Raw genomic sequence first — 22,380 nt, forward strand, 5'->3', positions numbered from 1 at the left:
CTGAAACCAAAAGCTGACTTTAAAGGCAATGCAAAGTAGCCCATACTGAATGTGTGACTAGATATATAGGTGTCCTCAGTGACCTGTTCAATGGAGGAGCTGTATTTGCTGACAGAAAAACATGTTTACCTAGCAAAGAATCTTAACAGAATCTCCACACTGAAAATCCACTCACATTCTCAGGTTTTCTATTTCACATTCATCTGTGCACTCAACTGTTTCCACCCTATCACCACAACTGAAACAAGTAAGTTTCAGGTCACTGTATATATCGAGTTTTCCTTATTTGTTGCAAACTTTTTACAGGCTTAGAAAAGGAGTTCTTAAATGCTCAGCATGCTACTTCTGTAAAGTAGATACACCCAATGTCACAGGATGTGAGAGAGATCCTGGAAGTCAACTGTTACATACAGCACTATGGTGGGCATTCTCAAGTTCTTAGCTACCACAAAGCCCATCATGCCATGTTAGCCAACCATTTAAAGGCATTTATTCTCTGTTCTAGAGAAACATAAAATGAACAAGTTTCTGTGTCAAATCATGTTATCAAGGGTAAGCCAAATCTATTTAAATGTCTTATAAAATATACGTAATATGACCAAGAAAGAGATAAGAAAATGCAAAGCCACAGTTACACACATTAGAATGCCCATTTGAACTTGCAAAACTTAAAAAGTATACATCATCTCCAGAAACAGACTTAATTGCTCAGTAATGAGGCATGTATGAGCCTCCAAAGCTAGCATATTTAGTCATTTTGGATTGCAGGCTTGGTAGGGCACTGAATTCAGACAGCTTTTGGAAGTTTTACAAACTAAGAAATGTCTTTCTCAACACAAACTAAATGCAAAAACTGCACCTAAAAACAGAACTCACTGTTCTTCTAGTTTTTACATACATTATTTACATCTGAAGTGGAGTATGTAGAAAGAAAGGATTGCTTTTGTTCTCTTTCAAGTAAATGTCCAATATTTTTAAGGCATGAAAAAAATAAAAGACATTGTCATGAACATTAGCAATTAACTACTTGAATGTGAACAATGACCCAAAAGTATGTCAATAAATAAAACTGTGGCCTAAAACTTGTGCTACTATGTGTTATTTCCAGTTCAAAAAAAACTCTTTCAAATGCTGGAGTATAACAGTACCTGAAACACTACATTGTTATGAAGTGAGTAAAATTTTACTGGCTCTGAAATAAATGGATTAGCCACCTTTGTACTGACATCGGAGACAAATGAAACAGAATTCTTTTACTACTTTAAAGTGCTCGAGCGCCATTACAGCAAGGGCAGAAGTCCTAAAGCACACAGTAACAGTCCCATACAGAAATGACACCCGAGGAAATAGTGAGGGTCAGGAGGATTTCATGTTAAGACTTGGAGCAGCTTTTTGGAACTGTTCTACTCATATTTGGTTAAATCATGAATAGACCTATGGAGTTTCCTGAAGTAATAACTTAATCATGTATTTTACTGTTTGATAACAATTCCTTTATCAGACCTGTTTATTAAAAAAAAACCATAAAATTGAATTATTTCAGGCTAATGACTTGCAAAGTCCTTTAATCCCTAACAGCAACCAGCTGATTTGTCTGTACGAAAAACAGCTCAGAAGTTTCGTGCATGTGGGGCCATGTGACAGTGCATAAAACCTGAAATTAAGAAAATGATAAAAATAACCCAGAACTATTCAAATGATGGTCCATCGGATGAAATTGTTTCTTCTAATTCTGGAAAGAAAAGGAAATCAGAATTTACTGCCAGTTCCTTTGTTTCATTTTCCAGAAAACTGATCAAAGTCTGCTCCCATGTCAGTGATAGTGACATAATTATATTTTAATACAAAGTTTGTAAGTAAAATTTGGTATGTAAGAGAGATTTGGTCCCCTGTGTTTCAGTGGCTTTCAAAAACTCCAAGTGGAAATGTTCAAGACAGTTTCATCAATTCTGAAAAAAAAACAAAAACAACCAAACCCAACCCACTTCCAGTCTTTTCCTACTAGAAAAGAAAAACATGGTCTTGTTAACAAACACTGAAATACTGCTCTATCATGAGGAAATTACTTCTTCTTTATTAGTCATTACTGATTAGGGGTAGTTTTGCTCCATGACATAAACAGTACTATTTACTTCGTTAGTTAAGAAGAGCAAAATAGAATACATTCACTGTAAAATGGTATTTACAGACATACTGCCTTGCAAACTAGGCAAGCTGCCTAGCATGGCAGTTTTATCAGTCTCAACTAATTTGGAACCTCTGCTTCTAAGCGCCCAAATCTCAGTTTCCAAAGAAAGCCAGCAGTTGCTGCTCCCACAGTTGCTGCTCCCATTCTTCATAATTAGTCCCTGGATAATCAGAAGCTTTGATTAATAAAAACCTGTAAATGACTGCTGAATCCAAACTACATTCATTCTAGAGCATGAGCTCCCTGTGTAGCAAATAATTTACTCTGAACACAAACACATCTCCCCATGTTAAAAACAAATAAAAAAAAAGAACCCTAAATGAAGTCTTCTAGAATCCACCCTTTTGCAAGTAGTTTATGGGACATGAGAACCACCTGGGATTCACAATCTACACACAAAACTGAAATGCTAATAAAATCCCTAATTAAAATGAAGAATAAAATCAAAGAAAAACAGATTTAGACCACAATTCCTGCAACAGTTTTCTAGTCCTCAGCCCAATCTACAACTATTATGCAATGTTGCATGCACTGGACAAAGTATGAGTAACTATTGTGGACTATTAAGTATTTTTTACAGCACTACAGTATGTTCTACAAAGCAGGCTAGAACAGATCTCACACAAAAAGCCTGTTGTAACAGCTCTCCTTTTTTCTAGTAACAAAAGATTCTAATACGATTTTCCTTTTGTACACATGAAGTTTGCCAGATCAGGCTATAAATTGCTCTTTTCAGTTACAGGTAACATTACTACTTTGGATACATTTGGCTTCTTATACTGAGAAACATTTTAATTCAAGAAATATTTATTTAACAAATCATTTATAATATTTATGAATGAGATATTCAGGTTTAGTATAGTCTGTATTAATACTAAAATACTTTGTATATACGCTTTTCATTACAGAACACTACTTTCAAAACAAGAAATACTCACTTGACTCGTTTGGATGGTTATTTTCAGATGCAATGAATGCATTTTTTAAGAAAATCATAAAACCTGCTTTTGTTGAGAGTTTACAACCAGTCTGTGTTTCTAGTCCATGTAAGTAGCTTCTGAATTTTAGGATTTGTTCTTCTTCCCTTCCTGAAGCAATAATTACAAGTATTACAAAATAGTTTAAAACAAATGTTTTACTTCTGTATGTATATAAGCTTACATAGCATTTGCATAAACATACTTTTAAGTTCAGCTGGAGGAGGGGGTTTTTGTTTGTTTGGGGGGGTGGTTTTGTTTTATTTGGTTGTTTGGCTTTTTTTTTGTAGTGAGGCCATTTAATGCACAGTTAAGGGTAGCTGGGGTCCATGCCTGATACCTGGGTTGAAGCTACTACCACATTTCTGACAGTCTGACAGTTTCTGCAGCTTTTAATGCATGGCCTGAACAAATATCAACATCCAGTTACTTGTTTTACCATTTTTTCTCCTGGTCTGCTGGGTGACCATAAATATGACAGTGAAACTGTTTAGGGAATGATGGTAAAGCCACTGGAAGAAAACTCATTCTTACATGATTTCTCACTTGTACTGCAAAGTATATAGAGAGGTTACAAAGCACAACTTCATATCTTACAGTAGGCATAAAAATTTGAAAAAAAGGTTTTCTGCATTAAAGAAACAAAGAGAATTTACACTATAATTCAGGTAAGAGCTGATGTTAACTGCATTGTGAAGACTTGCACTTAAACCTAATGAGAACAGTTTTATGAAGCATATGGGAGTGTTACCGCAAAATCAATTAACTGCAGAATAGTTGAGTTTGGAAGGCATCTCTTTGGATCATCTACTTCAATTCCTAAGAGCTTGTTCTTTATTAGTATATAGGTTAACATTGTCTGGAAGTCACCAAGGCACTGAATGTATAGGTCATAGGTGATTTAACAGATAAAACATTATGAACTACAGAATGATAAAAGAAGAAATTCAGAGCAGCCGTGCAGAGAAGGACTTGGGGGTCGATGAGAAAACGAACATGAGCCAGCTTCAGTGTGCATTCGCAGCCCAGAAAGCCAACTGTATCCTGGGCTGCATCAAAAGAAGCATGACCAGAAGGTCAAAGGAGGTGATCCTGCCCCTCTTCTCTGCTCTCATGAGACCTCACTTGTAGCACTGTGTGCAGTTCTGGTGTCTTCAACATAAAAAGGACACGGAACTGTTGGAACAAATCTAGAGGAGGGCCACGAGGATGATCAGGGGACTGGAGCACCTCCTGTATGAAGACAGGCTGAGAAAGTTGGGGCTGTTCAGCCTGGAGAAGGCCACATGAAGACCTCTTAGCAGCCTTCCAGTGTCTGAAGGGGGCCTATAGGGATGCTGGGGAAGGAATATTCATTAGGGACTGTCATGATAGGACAAGGGGTAACGGGTTAAAACTTAAACACCGGAGGTTTAGATTGGCTATAAGGAAGAAATTCTTTACTGTTAGGGTGGTGAGGCACTGGAATGGGTTGCCCAGGGAGGTTGTGAATGCTCCATCCCTGGCAGTGTTCAAAGCCAGGTTGGACAAAGCTTTGGGTGACATGGCTTAGTGTGAGGTGTCCCTGCCCATGGTAGGGGGGTTGGAATTGGGTGATCTTAAGGTCCTTTCCAACCTTATTCTATTCTATGATAGAACATTTTAAGTAAAAGATTAAAAAGTCTTATGCAAAAAGATATTAATACATCCCCTGCCTAACACTCCAGCCTGCAAATACCATCCAGGTTACATCCAAAACTTTGCCTCCCAGGACGGTTCATGCTGGTTTTGTTTAAAATATTGGATTTACCTCCCCAAGGTCTCTTTTAGAGAATTTTTTTTCCTCTGGAGTGAAACATCAAAATACTTCTGTTTAGGAGACAACTGAATTATATGCATTAGCTTATCACCATCACAGAAACACACTCATAAATCTTTGTGAAATGTTATTATAATAAGAAGTTCTGATATTGCGTTATTAAAGCAGATGCTACCATCTGCATTTTACTGTAGTGGAATAAAAATATGATTCACTCTATTCAAGAGATGCTTGGCAAATATTTTCCCCATCAAACTAAGATTTCTGAAGGAACAGAAAGACCTGTGTTGAAAATGGTGCAAATTTGAAAGAAAATGACTTCTCTGTATGAGCAGTACAGACAGAAACAAGGCACCCACCAGATAAGTCATCTCTGACCAACAAGACTCATTTTCAGAAAAAAATAAAGTAAAACAGCAGTTCCCATACTGCCAGTGCTTGAAACCAAATTAGAAGTCAGCATCTTAGGTTTATCTTCAGTAATTAACTGGCATACTACCTGTTGATCCTTAAAGAGTATGAAGACATAGCCAACAAGTGAAACTTTCCCTGTGAATAGTCATACACATTACAGAGTTACTCTCATGAAAACAAGACTCAGTCAGCATTTGATAAGCAGTACTTGTAACAGAGCCAGGCTTTGGACCTGTCTTTTTCTTCCATCCAGCACATCTTGACTTTGAGCATTCAGACTTATTTCAACCCCCCAGCCTAATTCAAGATTTGCTGAAGGAGAACCAGGCCTGCTGTTTTCTCCATATTCACATCTGCTTCAGGAAACCACCATCAGCACTTTTGGGCGATACACAAAAGACTCACACAATCAGCAGTTCATGCTCTGTCATTGCAACTTTTTGGAAGTTAGATCCACCCACTACCATTCCAGGTATGTTGTCTGTCACATACTATCTGGTCACCATCAGGTTTCTTATCTTTTCCCCTCTCTAAATCACAAATAATTTTATTTGTCCCTGTATTCAGTTCTCAACTTTTATCTTCAGTTACTTCAGGTTTTACCTGGAAAATTTAGCTAAACAGATAAATACACATAGGTCCCCGTCACTTTGTGGATCATCTGGCAGAGAAATAATGTTCTGTCTTATGCATGTGAAAATAGCAAGTTTTCCTCTTTGATCACTACAAAAGTATACAGCTCTTTTCACTCAGCAGCTTTGGGTTACAGATCTTCCAGAATACTAGTAAGCTACATAATAATCATAATAATCTTGCTTTACAGATTATCAAATTAAGAGTTTAAAATCTAGATCATGCTTACAGTCCTTTAAATCACTACACTGTAACTTGGCAGATGCACAATATAAACATGAAATCCACAGTGACCTAGACTGACAACAGTGCCATTATGATTTACTTTATATGTTACTTTCAGAAAGAAATTATATTTGTAATTTAACTTCTTTGTTCTTTGCACCAACAAATTGCCAAATTCAATTCCAACTAAGATGATAAACACCTCCAGACATTTGAACTATGCAACTTCACTAACAGAAAAGTGACTTCTGAAGGTTCTCACCTACTGCCCTAATCTATGACATATTCTGTTGCATTACTATTTTTACACTATTACGTATTTCTGGAAAATGCAGGAAAGCCTTGCCTGGCACAGTACACTGCATGATAACACATTTGCATCTATAGTGGGTGATCATTACCACAAACAAATTTCTTCTGCCTCATTTCAAATACTAAATCCTCTGAATCATATTATGGGCATCTAAAGCAAGAAGATTATTTCATTCTATTCCTGTAAATACCTTTTTCTGGGGAAGGAGGAAAGGTATTTTTCTAACTAGCAAAGCTCCACCAAGGCTCTGCATTACCTGTATGAGCATAGCCCTTTGCTAATCTTACCTGGTCAAGGCCCTCATTTGTTTGAGCTCAAGCCAATCCCTAGCTGTGGGGAAAGTGAACAGAGTTTCTGATCTGTCTCTGAGTAGTCTAATATAAGTGGAAGTAGTGTCTAGGTACAAGTGCTTTATAGGTTTTTGTGGGTGTTTGTTTTGAAGAGAGAGAGACTGGAAAGAAGCAAACAGGAAACAAAATGTGTTTTGCACACATAGCACATTCTCCTTCTGCTATCCCCCCTTGTTTGCTGACCACATGAAAATATTCAGGGAAGGTTATTAACATCTTCACTTACTCTTTTCAATCTGTTCTCTTCCCATTCTCCACTCAAACACACTCTACTACTGTCACACTGTGCTGCCTTAGAGCCTGCACAGTCTAAAGTAGCAGAGAGACTCAGTGTAACAGAAGCATGACAGAGGAAATTGGTTCAAGAGCCCAGAAAGCACTTCTTTATTCTATGCCGATGTACTGTCTCTTTCTCTACACTCGCCACCAAGCCCCTGATAATTTTTTCACACTGCTGGTACGGCATTAACAAAGATGAAGTGAAATCAGATACAGTAAGAGTGCAGGGAGGATAATGCTTATTATCCCATCTCTACTTACTGCTTCCCTACTTCCTTCCTGTCCTCCCTGCTTCTGGCACAGTCCTCATATGATGGGACTGCAGGGTGAAATCAAGATAGTAGCAGCGGTTGCCTCTGCCACCATTCCTGTAATTCCTCAGCTTCCTGGGACAGGAGATCAAGGCAGCAAAGGAACACAGAATCAGGGAACAATGTTCCCAGCCCAACTCCTACCATGCTTCAGCCACACAGATTAATCAGTTTCTGTCCCCTCCCTTTAATGTGGTGCTTTGCATAGGGCAGTCCCAGATGTATGATAGATAAACTGCTATATGTTTTTCCAAGACACTTAATTATTACCTGGCTCAGGAAAAGAAAGCATTTAAGTTCCCAAAAGTGATGCTAACATTAGTTCAAAACAGGTATATCATGCAGGTCCTCAACAGATACAAACATCCACAGTCAGTGTCTTGAGCTATATTCCTCAGTTTCAGTTTAATTATTTTTTTTTTTTTACATTTCCCTGCTTTGTAATTTGGCACCAAGCTATGCTTTTCCCAAAGATAACCTAACATTTTTTTGTTTTCCCTCTGCTCTAACCTACAGTGGGTTTCCTTTAGGCTTAATAGGCCCTTATAAACACTTCCAACTGAAACTACCAGCAAATGGAGGGTAAATCCATATCATTTAAAAATAACACATGTTTGCTTAGGTTTGTTCCAGTTTGTCCTTTCACTCTCCTGGTATACTGAGTTCTACTCTGAGCATTTCTCCATTAGAAAAATACAAGGAAGCATAATTATTTATTGGCTTTAGCTAAGTTCACACAGCAGAGCCAAGTCAAGTAAGGAACACAAGCAAAGTAAATCCATAAACCTAGAAAGCTTGCTTTGCTCTCCCATCTACTCCTGAAATACAAATTTCAGAATGAAGCTCTTCATGTACCTGTTCCTGTTGGGAACATTTCCTGTTTAAAAACACCAATGAACCAACCAAACCAACCCACAAACCCAAACAAACAGAGAAAAGTGTCCCTTCACCATTCCTCTCCCACCAAAACTCTGCAATTTGAATCTGAAATTACAGATGACCTTTATGACTACGGAAATACAACACGTTGTACATGCAAATCTTCAAAAGCACATGTTGCGTTTCACCTACACACACAAACCCGCGGTTAGTGACCTATCAAAGTAATACTTAACATCTCGGTCTGCCCCATGCAAAACGGAACGATGATCACACACGAAGGGGTGTGATGCCTTATCCTGCTTGTAAATGTTAAGGGGGAGGCATTTTTTATCATAGCAGCATGATAACATGAGTGGTGAATGATAAAACTGGAGATCACTTGACATCTCCTCATACTCTTACCTCCCTTATCTCTGATCTGGTAAAACAGCCCATAAAAGCCACCTGCATCTTCCAGCTGTTCTTTTCTAAACATCCTTTTAGCTACGCTATTGCTCCCACAGACCGCTTTTCCGGATTAATTCTCAGTTACAGACTGAGGGGGGAACATCTCGGTTTTACTTTAGAGAACTTGGCGGAGACTGGATGTCACTGCTGGCAGCAGAGCTCCCGAATCGCCTGTACGCTGCCTACTCGCCGGTTTGTTTATTGAACTCCTGGCTGAACTCAGGTTTCAAAGCTTCGCTTGCTGCGAGAATAAATATTTAACTTACAGGAGCCGCGTCTATTTAAAAGTCCTCTCGAGAGCGTCCTTAACTCCCACGAGAAGGGCAAGGTGTGTAAGAAGGAGCAGCGGCGGGCATTGCAGTCCTGAAGATCCCCTCCTTGGGCACTGCCCCGCGGTCCGGCCTCCCGCTCGATGCCGGGCACAACGGGGCCCCGCGCTCCGCCACCTCAGCCCGGCGGGGACTCCCGGCTCGGCCTCCCCGCTGAGGCACGACCCTTCCGCCGCGCAGCCCGCCCCCGGCTCGCACCGCCCGCCCGCGCGGACCGACCTGCGCGGCGGCGGCTCCTCCCGGTCCCGGCTGCGGGCCGCTCCCCCGTGCCAGGTGCGCCACACGGCGGCGGGCGCCCGGCGCGAGCCCCCCGGTTCCCCTCCGCGCGAGGGACCGGCTGAGGAGACCGGACAAACCGGCGGCGCCGCCACCCTCACGTGACCGCGAGCCGCGAGGCGGCGGGAGGGGGTGCGCGGGCAGGTGCTGAGGGGCTCCGGCCGGGATCCGGTCCGGGACAGCGGCAGGAGGCCGGACCCGCGCAAAGAGCCCGGGCAGGCAGGTGGGTATCCGCCGCTTCCCCTCGGCCCGCCGGGGCTCCCGCAGCAGCGCACCTGTAGCGGCATCAAAGTGCCCAACACCCACTGCCAACCCTGGTGTCGGCGCAAAAGCAAGGTACCAGCTACGGCTGGGCACGAGTTGAACAGGCAGCAGAGGCAAACGCTGGTTTGAGGTTTCCAGTCAGTTCCTGCCATGCAGTATCTCAGTATGGCCAGGCCAAATGTGTGCAGCCTGGTGGATCTTGGATCCACAGAAACCTTTCCCATCATCACCTTATTGCAAAGGTGGAAACTGGGCATAATTGGCCCCTCAGTGAGTTTTAGTGTGAAAGGAAGGGACTAGAATTAAGTTGGAGGCCTATAGCCAATGATGTGCCCCAGGAATTAATACTGGATCCAGTCTTATTCAACTTGTTTATCAATGACCGGGATGAAGTGTACCCTCAGCCAGTCTGCTGATGATAGAAAGCTGGGGAGAGTGGCTAATAACACCTGAAGGACCTTGATAGGCTGGAGAATTGGGCAGAGAGAAACCTCATGAGGCTCAACAAGGGCAATTGTAGGCTGCTGCACCTGGAAAAGAAGAACCCAAGAACCCCAGCACAGGCTGGGAGCTGACCTACTTGAGAGCAGTTCAGCTGAGAAGGACCTGGGAGTATTGTTATATGATAAGTTGCCTGAGCATGCAGTGTGCCCTTGATCCAGGAGGCATCAGGAGGAGTGTGGCCAGCAGGCCGAGGCAGGTGATCCTGCCCCTCTACTTGGCCCTGGTGAGGCCACATCTTAAGTATGGTGTCCAGTTCTGTGCTCCTCAGTACAAGAAAGACAAGGAGAGGGTCCAGTGAAGGGCCACAAAGATGATCATGGGTGAGCATGATCATGAGCAAGATGATCAGAGCATCTCTGCTATGAAGAGAGACTGCAGGAGCTGGGCCTGTTTAGTTTAGAGAAGAGCAGACTGAGAGGGGATCTCATTAATGCATGGTGTCACTCTTTTCACTGGTGCCCAGCAACAGGATGAGGAATAATGGCCACCTGTCACTGGTGAAACACAGGAAGTTTCACCTCGATATGAAGATCTTTAGGTTGATGGTGGCAGAGCACTGGAACAGGCTGCCCAGGGGTGTTGTGCAGCCTCTCTCTCTGGAGACATTCAAGACTCACCTGTACATGTTCCTGTGTAACCTGCTCTAGGTAGCCCGGCCTTGGCAAAGGGCTTGGACCAGATAATCTGCAGAGGTACCTTCCAACCCTAGTGATTCTGTGATTCAGTTTGGATAACTTGCCCTCTTTTCCCCCTCCCTTTTCCTGAGTTTTATTCTTTGTATCACTATTGCTAGAAGTAGAACAATTGATTAAAATTATATTAAGTAGTGCTACCATGCATATTTTTGGTGCAAATTTCTACATACCATGGATTTTATAGCTTAACAAAAACTGTTATTAACTGAGAAAAGCAATACTCTCTCCAATGATTTATACTTAAAGCACTTGTTATATCTTCAGTTCTATTAGTAAAATAATAGCATAGGCCATTTATATTGATATAAGTGGTTTATGTCATACTTCTGGTGATTCCTGTCTTTAAAAACATTCTCCAATGCTGTGTTTATGATTGCAAAAATCTCATGGAGATACAGGGAGTCTCCAGGGAGGCAAATACATTTTAAAGAACAGGGCTCACACTCAAAAGGTGTAGGTTTTCCTTCTGTCTGTAGAGATCCCTGGATTACTTCCAGAAATATGAAAAATGCTGCAAGTTCTGGTCATTGGGAGTTTACTGTCTTTTTTGGACGCCTTGCTGATACAAAATGTGATAAGGGTTTTTGTTGTCTTGTGTTTACTGAAGCAGGTCATCCCACGTGTGTAATACTAACACTTCTTTCACAGCATGCATGTGCTGCAGAAGTACTTCCAATTATGTCACTTTTCCAGGGAGTTGGCTAAATAACAGTAAGCATTTAGCAGAAAGTGAGATAGAGTTTAAGTACTTGTAACAGTGACAATGTAATTAAAACACATACTTTTCACTGCTTGTGGGGTGGTTGTATTTTCACCATGGCAGGTTGCTGTATCCTTTCTGTGATGATGTTGACTTCTATCTGTGATGATGTTGACTTCTATCTAAATAGTTTAAGCATGTTTAATATGCATGATGTTTCAAAGTAATTCTATTACTGGGAATAATTGGCTTCAATTTTAGAATTTTCTTTTGCCTAGCATAAGCTTGTACTGTGTTTGGAATGTTGAAACATGTTGTTCCCTGTTAACCAACTGATGCATTCTCTGACCTTGTGAAGAGTTATGTATGATTTCAGTTTTCTTTTGAACTTATGCGTGAGACCAAGACTATGAATCACATACCAGAGATTCTAGATAAAGAATTGGACCTCACTTACAGAGCAAACATGCCCAGGGTGGAAGAGGGAGAAAATGGGAAATGAAGTAGAACACCTTTGAAACATCTCTGAACATGCTAAAGAATAATTAAAACTGGCAAGAATCCACAGGCTGTATATTAATTAGGTTTGCTTTTCAACTCCTCCTGTCTTTCCTCTCAGATTTGAGGTAGTCATCTTAAATAGGTCACGTAGAGGAGTGGTCAAAATTATAATGGTTGATAACATTTGCCTCTTTCGTAATACTGATACCAAAAAGTATACACTGATACCAAGCAGTATACACTGCTTGTTGCAGTATCGGTAAGCCATTCCAGAAAGATAAGTGGAATTTAGAGCTGTCTGAGCAATGGTTTCCCCTCCTTTCCCCAACAAGGCTTACTGGTGGTTTAAGGCAAGTGTCTGGGTGACTTTTCACATGATGGAAGCAGTATCTGGGACCTCATTTACTCCTTTATGGCCACATAGGATTGTTACTTCCTTTCTTGTTTATTCAAGAGCTGGAATTGTCAAGACTCTGCTGCTACATGCTGAATGCCAGTGTTTTGTTGGGAAAAGTGGTGTTAGTCAGTGCATGAGAAGGCAACCATGGCTTTGCCTTAAGGCTGTGAAGGGAAAGGACCTGGAGCTGAGAGGCTGTGTGATTACTGCCACTCCCATGGGAAGCACTGGTAGAAGCAGAGGGAGATTGAGCAGCACAGGCTAAGTACAGAACACAAACCACTGTGCCTCTAGTGCTGCGGGATTCATGTGTAGTCATTTTACGCTTCTGTTTCTGTATTGTTTGCTATACAGAGTCCTGGTTTTACTACAGTATTATTGTACCACCAGAAAGCAGAAAGAATTCTAATTTTGGGCTATATTTAGCTCATTGATCCTGCCCTGTTTAATGTAATTTTAGCTGAGGTGGATTAATTCTGCATCCCTCTTTCTCAGTCTAGCAGGTTTCAGAAGCACTCCTTCAGCTGTCCTGGCCTCTTGGCTAATTACCATTCCAGAAGTCCCCCCTTCAATAAGAATGGTTTGTTTCTTTTCTGCAGTAGTGCAGATACATGACTGTCACAAAGCTGGCATTGTGTTAAGCCTTTGCCTCTCTTATGTAACAATGAAGCTTATTGAGGGAGAGCAGAACCATCCTTCTCAGAAGAGACCTATGAAAAAAACCAGCTAGGAACCCCAAGAGAGAACACTGCTGAACACTGCTTTACTGACCATCCTAATTTCTTCCATCTCAAAAGTCAGTACAAAGTTACCTGTGAGAACCTACCTGTTCATCTGCAACTGTTTATCTCAAGTAGGTATGATAACCAAGGTATATTTTTTATTTTGTTAAAAATTATTGAGCAGAACTGTCAGAGTTCCTCTTCCTCAGTGTCACAGTCACATTATGGGTCATGCTGATGATGCTAAGAGGCCCTGTATCTGAGTTCAGGCTGTGTTCCTGATCCTGCAAGCATGCCCTAGTGGTGCTTTGGTTTATGCACGTCAGTGGTTCTTCCATAGGGCACTGCTTGGTCTATTACTGGATTGTACAGAAAAGTGGCAAAACAGTTCACAGTCACTGAAAGGTAAGGACCAAAACAGACACTTAGGTGAAGGCTCTACTATGCTTCCTAAACAGAAAATTATGGCTATAAAGCAGGAAAAAAAAATTTGTATTTTGATACATCAACTTGCTGTATGTTCCAATTTGCTCTTTTATTTGCTAAAAAGCTTTTATAAAGCTTTAATTTTACTGTTTATGAAGGAGAGTAAATGATATGCAATTAATGTAGTCTAAATTCAGACCCAACCAGTCTGATTTTTCATGATAAATTTACTCCAGAATTCTCACAAGATATACCTATGATCTCACATCCTTCTTTATCAAAAGCTTTACTCTATGAAGACTAAAGTAAAGGTTAATCACAGTGTGATTTCACTGTTTTGCCCAAATCACAGTACTCATATTCATAGACTGTATGGGCTGTGAAGCACCAGAATTCCAACAATGAATAAACACAGTGATGTAAGACCATGAAAGCTGCAAGTACTGTGTAATCTCTTGTTTGTGAAAAATAAAAAGTCTCCATCTAAATGCTCAGAGATTTCCTTTCACGTAAACTTGGTTAAATTGGCTGTAGACAGGAAATAATTTGTTGGAGAACCCTTCCCCATTGACTCCATACAGCTAATCCCTTACATCTCATGAGAAAGTGTAGCCTGCCTTACATTTAAGAGAGATGTGTGGCCAGTCAAGTCATCGGTTTCCTCTGGTGAAGAGCACAACCTTCTCTTATCCTTTGACACCTTTTTCTACATACTTGATATGCTCTTTTTTTTTAAATTGGTAATGTATAGTTGTGTTTTGTTTGGTCGGGTTTTATTTTCCCTGTTGTTGGTTGGTGGCGTTAATGTGAAATATTCTAGATGAGAATTAAAATAAAGATATTTTATCTCTACATAAAATTACACTTGAAAATTTTGTCTGGAATCTTGCAGGAGAGCTACAGCTACTTGATACTAAACCAGAATTTACTCTCTCATACTTTAGAGCATCAACTGTTCTGTAGCAGTGCACATGATCTGAAAGTCTTCTTTTCATTTATCTCTTAATATGAGAGATGGAATGCTCTTTTTAAAGTATTCCTTATTAGATAGTTTTGTCAGAAAGTGCTATGCTTTTTGAGATGGTTATTTTCCCAATCTCCTGTTTATATTCTAGAAGTTTTCATTACACTTGCAGTTCTTAAAAAAGACTTTCAGGAACATATTATTACTTTTGCTCAGCATTTTTAAAGACATTTACACAAGCTATTGATCTGACTGCTTGCACGTCAACTAATTGGAAGTATACCTGAGAGAGCTGTGACTCTCCGAATTTAGCTAGTGGTGTCACAAGGACATAGCCCCATCTAGTGTTCAGCTCCTAAATCAAGAACGAGTGAGCCGGAGAGTTTTTGGAATGGGCTTTCCTGGCTTCACGGTAACTAGTAGCTCCATATGTTGACGCATTTTATAAATTTTGGGGTTGGCAAGCCTACCATAGTAAATTAAAAGCTAACGGAGGGCAGCTTCAGACTTTTCAGGCAGACACAGCTATTTAAATCGTCTGCATTTGCTCTAACCATCAGTCAAAGGCCTTCTTACTGCAGCTTGTCCTGTAAGTTATTGCATGTTATATACCAAGAACATGGTACTATATAAGCTGTTATTCCATCTCCTTTACTCGAGTTAATTTTGAGTTATGGGACTTGTTTCAATCAGGCTGAATTCATTACACTGGGGGATTTGGCGTTTGTCTAAATTCATTGCATTAAGAAATGGTAGAAAAAATGCATGCTAGGAAGTACTGTGAATTATATAATACATTATTAAGCTGTTTGTTGACTCAAAAGATATCCATTGTTCTATTATGTTTTTGTGAAAGCTTCTAGCCAACGTTCAGGCTTGATATTTTTTGTAAGATCTTTCTTTCAAATTCCAAGTTCATCATACCTGCAAGGTTTGAGCCAGGAGACATGGGTGTATGTCTCCTCTTTTTCCTACATGACATTCTTGATTGCTTCTGTCTTTGACTATTGGTTGCTACCACACAGTTCTTTTTCTCATAATCATACATATAGACACAGTAAGTCATGCCTTCACCTTTGTTTTAGAGGCAGGCTTTAGGTAGCTCCAGCTGATGTTATTTGGTATTATGATTCAGTCTGATATAATAAAATACTGTTTGCTTGCTTAGCTGCAGGAATGAGCTGTGCTATGTGTCTTGTTGCAACTCTCAGGCAGTGAAGATTAACTTAAGCCACTTTCATCCAACCCCTGCATTAGTCAGAGCAGACAAGGTCAGTTATTGTGACTCAGCTCATGTGCAGAAGCCCAGTCACATGCCTGAGCTCTTAATTCATTTACTGATCAGCTTTCTTTTGTTGTTTTCTGGGGTCTTATAAGATGTCTTCATAAAGGATGAATGACACCTTCTGTGGACACTAAAGAAGACTGGGCAACAGCATAACTGAGTCTTTTCTGATACACATCTTAAAATTATCTTAATGGTCAACTTGCAAGCAGTCACTAAGAATTATTACAAAAAAAAAGGCAAAACAACAAACAAACAAACAAAAAAACACCAACCCAAAACCCAATCTCAAATCACCGAGCAATAACAGAAAAAAACAGCAGGTCCCTATCTGTAATGGTTGTCTTGGACCCAGTAGCTGATAACCTATGTATATGTATGTCCTGGTTTGAGCAGTAGCAGTCATTTTTCTCCTTCTTGGTAGCTGGTGCAGTGCTGTGTTTTGACACATAGCATGTCATGCCCAGGATGTAACCAAGAGTTACACAGAAGGACTAGGGGCTCTGGGAGGTTGGTGGAAGTATGGGTCGGTGCTCGGTCGGGCAGGGTGGGGTGAGTTATGTGTTGGCAGCTGGTGAGGTGTTGTATTGTCTTCACTTGTTATTTCCTTTATCATTATTATTATTGGTAGTAACAGTAGTGATTTATGTTATACCTTAGTTATTAAACTGTTCTTATCTCAACCTGTGGGAGCTACATTCTTTGGATTCTTCTCCCCAGCTCTCCAGGAGTTGGGGGGGAAATACGGAGGGAGTGAGTGCATGAGCTGAGTGGGTTTAAACCACGACAGTTCTTTTTGAAGCCCAACGTGGGGCACAAGGGGTTGAGATGACAACAGATCTGACCGGATTTATAGTCACTTGTGACAATGCTGATTTATTGGCTCTCAAAGTTGTTTCTCTTTATTTCAGTTTCAGAATGTTGTAACTTACTTAGGGCCTGCATTTGCTGTGTTAGTGTTTATCAAGTATGGGGCTTGGGCTAAGGTTCTTGTTTCACTGTACTTTACAGCAATGACTTGTAATACGGGGGGCTCCGGCAGCAGGGCGGGATGGACGTGGCCGTGGACTTGTACCAGGCCGTCCTGCTGCTCTTCACCATCCTTGCCTTTGTTCTCACTTCTGTCTGTGTGAGGCTGCGGGGAGCCGAGGAGGAGTGGCCCTGGGAGCCAGTGGCGGCCGAAACAGCCTGGGAGGGCAGCCCCGGGGACCAAGCAGCGGCAGGAGCAGGAACAGAGGCCGGGAGGAAGCGACTGCCAGTGGAGGAGTTCGGGGCAGTGGAGGAGTGGAAAGAGGCAGTAGCCGAGCAGCGGGAGCAGGTGGCAGAGGAGCCGAGCCCCGTGGCAGAGCCCAACCCCGCAGCGGCTGAGAGTATCCCCCAGAAGTCACCCGCCGAGCCCCAGGAGGATGCAGGAGACCACACAGCATTTCCCAGCAAGGCAGAGGAGGAAGAACTGGACTTGGGAAAGGAGAAGCTGGTGGTGGGAGAGCTGGCAAGCACGGCAGCTATACCAGCCCCAGTGACAAGTACAGCAGCATCATCTGAGAGTTCTGAAGGTTTTGAATGGCCTTTGGGTACCCTTGGGACCTGCCTGCTGATTGTGATAGGGATCACCATGTTGGCACACACACAGAATGTGTTATGCCCACAATCATTTCATCTGATCTCAAAAGTTAAGCAGAGTCAGGTTTAGGTCTTGTCCAGGGTTAGACAACGATATAGGAGCATCAGGAAACTTTCCCCAAGGCTGGACAGTCATGAGTGGCAGGGTATGTGGGACAGTATGGGCAAGTGTCTGGTCCACTGGGCCCCTCCAGTGCTTTGGAAGCATTGGAGATGGAAGGCAGCTGTATGGAGTCCCCAGCAGCAAGCTGTAGAACTGCTGAAGAGGATGGTGAATTACTTTGAGTCTGGTGGGCCCGTGACACTTCAGGCCATCAGGGCAGAGATGCAACATAAAGATGGACTCGTGATCAAGTGGTGGACTTAACAGTGGACACTATTGCCCAGGTGATTCACAAGTGTGAACACTGCACACAGCCTCTCCTGCTCTGAAAGACTGTTACAAGAGATGGAGCCTGACATCATGGACCAGATGGACTCAGCAGCATTATAGGGACTGGTCCATGCGCTAAGATAAGGGTGCACTGAGATATAAGTGATGGTATATTGAAAATGTGGGATTTGAGCATGATGTGAATGGTATGGAATAAGGGGTGGATACTGTCCTGGGTTCAGCAGTAGCAGTCATTTTTTCTCCTTCCTGGTAGCTGGTGCAGCACTGTGTTTTGACTTTCAGTTTGGGAACAGTGCTGATAGCAGCGATGTTTTTAGTTACTGTTCAAATATTTGGTTTGTCCAAGGACTTTCTGAGCCTCATGCTCTGCCAGGGAGGAGAGGAGGCCGAGAGGAAGGAGAGACAGGACACCTGACCCAAGCTAGCCAAAGAGGTATTCCATACCATAGCACGTCATGCCCAGGATGTAACCAAGAGTTACACAGAAGGACTAGAGGCTCTTGGAGGTTGGTGGAAGTATGGGTCGGTGCTCGGTCGGGCAGGGTGGGGTGAGTTATGTGTTGGCAGCTGGTGAGGTGTTGTATTGTCTTCACTTGTTATTTCCTTTATCATTATTATTATTGGTAGTAACAGTAGTGATTTATGTTATACCTTAGTTATTAAACTGTTCTTATCTCAACCCATGGGAGCTACATTCTTTGGATTCTCCTCCCCAGCTCTCCAGGAGTTGGGAGAGAAAGGGGGGGAGTGAGTGCATGAACTGAGTGAGTGGGTTTAAATCATGACACCCTAACATAAATAACAACTCCCCCTCCCCGCCTGCAAGGCCTGTCTTTTCTAAAGAGCCTGTAACCTTCCATTCCAACACTCCAGTCATAAGATCCATCCCACCACGTCTCTGTGATGCCTATTATATCATACCCGTGTAGACGTGCCCACATCTCTCATTCCTCTTGTTTGTTGCCTGTGCTACAGGTGTTCGTATAGAGGCATCTGAGCAGAGCTCCAAATGAAGCCAGCTCATTGGCTGGAGCTGCTGGAATATCTCTGCATTGCTCCAAGCATTTATTATAGGTGCTGGCAACTGACTGGGTGTGTTGGGATGGAATGATGCTCCCCTCCCCCAACACAACTAGTTTGAAGCTTCCTTGACCAGTCTGGCAAGCCTCCTACCAAAACAGCTCTTCCCTTTCTTCATCAGACCAGCTCTACCAGTCTCCAGTAGACCTGGCCTCCCAGACTGAGTCCCATGTTCTAGATACCCAAACCCCTGACTATGGCACCACCTTTCTAACCATTCATTAACCTGGCCAATCCTCCTAGCCTTTTTGGGGTCCTCCCCTGTATCCTGGAGTATTGACGAAAAGACAATGTGAGCTACAGGGCCCCTAACCACCTCTCTCAGGGCTCTGTAGTCCTTCACTTTCTCCAGGCTACTGCTATCTATATCACTAGCACCCACATGGATCACTTGAAGTGGGTAATAGTCAGTGGGGCAATAATGATTCCCTTGGTTTTCTGGATCCATATAAAGAAGAGCTAAGGCTTTAGATCAGGTTTTTCACCTATTCTAAAGAAAACATTTTTGTCAAAGTTGTTTTTACCAACTGCACATGTGGCACTGGAAAGCTGGCAGGAAATCAACATGCATCTTGCAGACACATTAAAATTTCTTTTGGAAAAGTACAGTGTGAGCATAAAGCCAAAGTAAATCTTTGTAGCTCATACAGCAAGAGCCATCTGTCCACATCGGACAGGATCAATTTCAAAGTGAGTGTGCACACAGGAAATTACCATGAGACATTATCTTCTGATCCTCAGTTGGAGTAAATGGACAGCAATAATGCAAGCAGTGCAAGGCTGAGTCTTCAAAAGAAAAAGCAGTCAAGAGTATGCATTTTTAAAGATAAATATTCTCATAAAGCATGTGTCATTTAAATTAAATATTCTGGTAAAGCTATCTTTAAAAACCCATAAAAGTGTCTCATTCTTCCTGGATATTTATTAATGGTTACAGATAATTTCAGGTATTACGTGGGATCAGAAAAAAAGGTACAAGATAAGTGCTGGTCCCAAAAATACTGCAAAGAGATTACTTATCAAATAATACTTGGATAATAGATAAACATGTAAGAAGTTTGTGATCTAACTCATTGCATTAGCAAGTGTTCATATGTTGGATTTTTTTCTTTTCCAGCTAACTAAGAATAAGAAAATTATGATTAACTTTCAGGTAACAGAACAGTCTGGTTTAAAAATCCTCTATTTAAATGATTTTACTTGGACATCCTAATAAAAATACTGATTCTAACCTCACATATTACAAACACTGGACAAGTTTAGAATTACAAGTGATCTAGTTTTCAATGGTTTTATGACAATCACATACTTCAAAACAAATTAATGCTACATCAGATGACACAGAATGAGCGTCCCATGCCTAAATACAGAAAGGTTGGTCTAGTCAAATTATTTTTGTCAGCTTTGGAGCTTCACCAGTTTTCAGGAGCTGCACAGATTTCTAGACAATATGATAATTTTTCTCAGTTAACTTCCCAGAATGGCTTAGATAGTGCACAGAGACCACTCCTCCTCTCTGCTGCTACCTGCTGTTGTGATCAATCACCTGTCAAAATGCAAGATTACCTAAAGCTATATTGTTCTGCCACAGGAAGTTGTGAGTCTCCTGTCACTGGATGTTTCTGAGATAAAAAGGTCTGTGCCAAGGTTCACTACCCTTGTAGTCACAGGATTTTCTCATGTCTAACCTGACTGCATTTTGAATTATTTCTGTTCATCAGAGATATGAAGGACAGATACTTCTCTTCTGCTTTCCATTGGCTTTTTACATATTTGAAGCTAGAGTTTTTTTGAAATTGTGCAGTTGATCATTCCTGCCCAAGTACAGTTCTCTGCCTTTGTCCTTACTGAATTACATCCCAAGTTTTTCTGACCATTTTCCAGACTAATTAGAAATGAGTAGGCAAAATGAGGTAGAAATAGGTAGAAATGAGTAGAGAAAAAATTCAGTCCTTAACAACAGGCCAAACTTGGAAGGAGCTGGTTTATCTCACACAAAACAGCACTAAGGTAGCAGGAACTGGACATGATATTTGGTTGGGAGTGACCTTAGGCAATAAGCAGCTGAGCCTCTGCTCAGCTTGTTTCCATTAGGAATCTAGCTATCTACTTCATGAAAGTTGGTAAGAGGAGTATTTCTACAGTATGCAGCAATTTCAAGTCTTTAACTTTACAGCTTGAGAAAAAATGTGGGCAGAAAATTACTATTGGTCTGGTAAAGTCAGGACTGATAGTATAACTTTCTATGGCTTTATTTTTGTTTTGTTTTGAATTCATGTTAGCATTAAAGATAAAAATACAATTTAAACAGTGCTGGAAACTCCTTATGTTAAATAACCTCTATACTCTATACAGGTTGCTTATAGTTAGGTATAGAGGTTAAATACTCTCTATAGTCTGACCTTAGGTGGGGAAAGACATAGTTGCTTCAAACAAATTAGTATTTCCTCACAATGTTTTGTACTGACAAACACTGGAACCTCTACGACCTACACAATGTAAATTATGTGAAAATACAAAAATTAGTCATTGTACATACTGGTAAAAAGCATATTTACTGCAGAATACCGGAAAGTTTCTTTAAAAAATTTTACTTTGTAAAAACACATTCTTGCAGGTTTATCTGAAACTCCATATAGATCTGAACAAAGTGAGACATCTGACTAATCAAAACAGGTCAGGAGAGTCTGGTCTGCAAACAAACATGACATATTACAGGCATTATGAAAGAACATGACTGGTTAAATATTAGCTCTCAAGATTAAGATTTTTTTTCTCAATTTTGATATTTTCCACCTTTTTAAACCCTATATGATTTAAAGGAAATCTAGACCACAACATACTCAGATTCTATTGTACATCACTGGTTTATTTAAGAAATGCAAAGAGATTAATTAGAGGATGTTTACTTTGAGAATAAAAACCCCAAACCTAACTCAAGTGCTTTTGCATTTTATGGGACTGAAACATTCATGTAGCACTTACATTTTCTACTTCTAGAAGTTTAAGTGAACAAGTGAGAAACAAAGATGTATTTTTCTTTACAGGCAGATACAGTCCCAGTGCCTTCTAAAACAGGTATTTCTATAGCTTCTCCCTAATACTGTATCTTTCAGATTGTCATTAGTTGGAAGAAGGCAGTATTGGGAAATACAAAAACAGTTCAGTGTCTGCTAGGAGCTATTAAAACCCAAGCACCTCAAAAGTAATTACTTTTTGAGATACTTCTAAAGGTGTATTAAATTATAGCACATCCTCCACAGATATTTCTTTCTCTTGTGCCCCTACTCTTAGGAAACTGTTCAAAAAGGAAAAACAGAAGCCCAGGTCTTGTAATCTCTGCTCGAATCAATCCTATTGGAAAGTCAGCTCAAAGCAAAAACGAAAAGGGACGGTTGTCTGT

The 22,380-nt window shown here is 41.1% G+C and overlaps 1 protein-coding gene across 5 annotated transcripts in view; it reads right to left on the reverse strand.

Moving 5' to 3' along the window:
- The window catches only part of PPFIBP2 (PPFIA binding protein 2), a 105,109-nt gene extending 95,806 nt beyond the window's left edge, over nt 1–9,303 (reverse strand). For 3 of the 5 annotated variants that reach the window (XM_034065799.1, XM_031050439.2, XM_031050437.2), the window contains exon 1: nt 9,084–9,303. The gene's annotated coding sequence lies outside the window, so the exon portion shown is untranslated. The remainder of the gene's footprint in view (nt 1–9,083) is intronic. The other 2 variants (XM_031050440.2, XM_031050441.2) reach the window with 2 other exon arrangements.
- Between the last annotated feature and the right edge of the window lie 13,077 nt (nt 9,304–22,380).

The sequence above is a fragment of the Melopsittacus undulatus genome, chromosome 8, assembly GCF_012275295.1.
Source record: "Melopsittacus undulatus isolate bMelUnd1 chromosome 8, bMelUnd1.mat.Z, whole genome shotgun sequence".
In the NCBI taxonomy this organism is placed as follows: Eukaryota; Metazoa; Chordata; class Aves; order Psittaciformes; family Psittaculidae; genus Melopsittacus; species Melopsittacus undulatus.